Genomic DNA, 3881 nt, shown 5'->3' on the forward strand with positions numbered 1-3881 from the left:
AAATAGAAAACAACTAGCAAGTGGCAGACTAAAATTTAACCATATTGATAATTCTGTTAAATATAAATGATTTAAACATTTCAGCTGAAGGCAGAAGTTGTTAGACTTATTAAAAGAACAAGATTAAACTGTATCCTGTCCAAAAAAATGTACTTTGAATATAAAGACACAGTCAGATTCAGAATAAATGATTGAAAAAGATACACAGTAGTCCTCCTCTTATTCACAGTTTTACTTTCCACGGTTTCGGTTACCTGTGGTCAATGCAGTTTAAAAATATTTAATAGAAAATTCTAGAAATAAACAAAAGTTTTAAATTGACCGCCATTCTGAGTAGCGTGATGGAATTTTGTGCCATCCTTCTCCATCCTTCCCGGGACATAAATCATCCTTTTTTCCAGCATATTACACCTGTTAGTCACTTAGTAGCCATCTTGATTATCAGATCAACTACTGAAGTATCGCAGTGCTTGTTTTCAGGTCACTCTTATTTTACTTAATAATAGCCCCAAAGCACAAGAATAGTGATGCTGGCAATTTGGACATGCCAAAGAGAAACCATAAAGTGAGTGCTTCCTTTAAGTGAAAATGTATGTATGCATAGGAGAAAAACATAGTATGAATAGGGTTCAGTACTGCCCACAGTTTCAGGCATCCACTAGGGGTCTTGAAATGTATCACCCACAGGTAAGGGGGACGAATGTACTATGCAAACACTAATAATAAGCAATCAAATGAATAGTAGATAAAGTAAACTTTGGAATAAGGAATACTACCAGAGACAAAAAAAAAACACTTCATAATGCCAAAGGGGGCAATTCACCAAAGAGTCCTAAGTATATGTGTACCTAATAACAGGTTCAAATTACAGGAAGCAAAAACTGACATAACTGAAAGGAGAAACAGACAAATCCACAATCACAGGTGCAAATTTCAACAATGCTCTCTTAGAAATTGATAGAACAGGTAGAGAGATATCAATAGGCAGAGATTTGAACATTATCAATCAGCTTGACCCAATTGATATTTATAGAGCACTCCACCTAACAACTGCAAAATGTACTTTCATTTCAATTGCAAAGATAATATTCACCAAGATAATCCATATCCTGGGCATAAAATAAGTCTCACATTTAAAAGGACTGAAATGCTGTAAGAGTATGTTCTTTGATCACAAAAGAACCTAGAAATCAATGTCACTACATACCTATCAGAATGGCAAAAAAACAAACATAAAACCGATAGTACCTCATGCTGACAAAGGTATGGAGCAACTAGAACTCTCATACATTGCTGGTAGGAATGTCAAATCACTTTGGAAAACAATTTGGCAGATTCTTATAAAGTTAAACATATACCCACCGTATGACCCAGACATTTTGCTCCTAGGTATTTACCCAAGAGAAATGAAAACTCATGACCACAAAAAAACATGTACACATATATTTGTGATAACTTTATTCATAACACCCCCAAACTGGAAATGATCCAAATGTGCATCTACAGGCATGTACATAAGCAAACTGTGGTATGCCATGCAGTGGAATACTACTCGGCAATAAAAAGGAGCGAACTACTGATACATGCGACAATGTGGATGAATTTTAAAAACATTATTGCTGAGCTAAAGAATCCAGACCCCAAAAAGTATGTATAAATATGGCTCTTTGTATACAACGTTCTAGAACACGTAAAACTACTATCGGGTGACAGAAAGCAGATACGTGGTTGCTTATTATTTGGGTGGGGTTGGCTGCAGAGGAGAATGAGGGGAACTTTTAGGTTATAAAAATGTATATCTTAATTATGGTAATGTATACACAGGTGTCAAAATTCATCAAACTACACGTAAATGGTGCCTTTTATTATTTATAACTTTTACTTCAATGAAATTGATCTTTTAAAAAATTGTCACGATGTTATATATTTTAAACACGTGCACTTTACTAAATATACGTTACACTTCAACTGAAAAATATCTTAAAATTGATCGTGGTACAAACTATTTGTAGAAATCAAGCAAAGACTAGCATTCTCCCATGGTCCCCCTCCCTAAATAAACTAAGCTCTCCTCACTTTTCTTTGCCTCTCATCCTTTGCACGTCGGCCGTCTAGTTTAACTGCAGCATAGAAATACAGGTTAGTGAGGCCTCAGGTGGCAAGTAACGCCAGGGCAGGAGCGCAGCCAGCTCAGGAAGGAGGGGAACAGAACCAGGCCTGGGAACGCTGCTGGGCTCTCCTCCTCTCTCCATGCCTCCTGCTAGTCCACCACTTTCTTTTTTATTTAAGGACTGGCTTTTTCTGCTTTTTCGAACCACAAAGCAGAAAACATAGGCAAAGGAAAGGACGATCTTGTGCCTTATTGTGTAGTCATTTGGAAAGTAACAAATTCACTGGTCTGGATCTCATTCCACAATCCCTGCTGGGGAGACTTTTTGATTTAGTTTCCCATCCTTGAACCAATCAACTGCAGTGAAATGTGAGAAAGAAAACCTTGGGGAGGCCCCAGAGGAGACACGTTTTAGCACCGCGGTGTTTGCTTGGTTCTCGCTGTCTGGTGCAGTCATGGGACCCTCTGCTGCAGCCGAGGCAAGGATATTTAGGACAGAACAGACTCATGTTAACATGCCCGAAATAAATACTGACAACTTTGATAAGCAACACGTTCAGTTTCTGGCAACAATGTGTATTCTTATCACTGAAAATAGCTGTAAAATTGGACCTGGAACCAAAAAGAACCCTCCTTTCTTCAGCGTACAGTCACCTGAATGAAAACATTGAGGAAAGTCTATTGCATCGAACCTTAAATGTCATCTTACTCAACACAGAAAATAAGCTACAACCACAGCAGAGGTGAGATGCTAAAATGTCCTTTCCCGGTTGTTTTTACTAATATCGTAGTTATCCATTAAGTCTTCCAGGAGAACATGAAGAAAATAATGCAATTGGAGTAAGAAGGGCACAGAGGCCTTTAAAAGCCGAATTAGAAATTCTCATAGAACAGGTTTCCATAGATATTCATTATTTAACATGAATTCACTACAAGGCTCAGTCTGATGGTATTTGGGGTGAACATGAAATTGACTGCATTGTGTCTGTGAGGAAGACTGACTTCAGACCCAGATCCCCATGAGGTTAAGAGCTATGGTTATGTGTCAAAGGGAGAATGAGAAGAACCTAGAGAAGCAGCCAGTGCTGAGATCAAGATAACATCATGTTTTAAAATGACTGCTCAGCCCTTCCACTTTACGTGGTGAGACAACTTCATTCGAATCAACCTGGTGAACATGAAAAAACATGAATGTGAAGCATGGCTGAATGATTTTACAAGTACGAGAAAACTTGCCCGTGTTAAACTTAAAAAGATTTGTAAAAGCCAAATCCGAGACACGACGTACGTTAGATAATTCACGGTGGCAGGAATCTTCACCATCTCGCTCCCAGGGTTTGACTTTGCTTTTGATTTATATTTTGTGGGGGGAGACAGCGGGAAGTTTCAGAGGCTTCCACATACGCTTTTAACCTTCCCCACTACGGTAGCTTCTACCCCACAGGCCAAGCATCCAATGAGGGACCTTACTCCAACTGCCAAAGCCTGGGGAAATGACCACCAAGTGTGTCCACAGACTCTCGGGGCCAACTGAAAGCCAGACTTCAACCAGGACTCCATTTTTTACTTCCTGCCCCCACCCCATGAGCCCCAACTTTAAAAGGGGTTTTTGATGACTTCAGGCCTATGACTATCAATGTCAACTCAGACCCTGTGTTCAATAGTCCTTAAAATGTCTGAGAACCCCCCTTTCTTCAGCATATAGTCACCTGAATAAATAGGTCCCTTTGAAGATTGACTAGGATCATTGCAGTGTGTACTTGCCATAGCG

The 3881-nt window shown here is 39.2% G+C and overlaps 1 pseudogene; it reads left to right on the top strand.

The window, feature by feature from the left end:
- The first annotated feature begins 2625 nt into the window (after window positions 1–2625).
- On the top strand, window positions 2626–3607 carry LOC120619307 (isopentenyl-diphosphate Delta-isomerase 1-like; annotated as a pseudogene).
- Window positions 3608–3881: the final 274 nt, after the last annotated feature.

The sequence above is a fragment of the Pteropus medius genome, unplaced genomic scaffold (assembly GCF_902729225.1).
Source record: "Pteropus medius unplaced genomic scaffold, Ma_sr-lr_union100, whole genome shotgun sequence".
NCBI lineage: Eukaryota > Metazoa > Chordata > Mammalia > Chiroptera > Pteropodidae > Pteropus > Pteropus medius.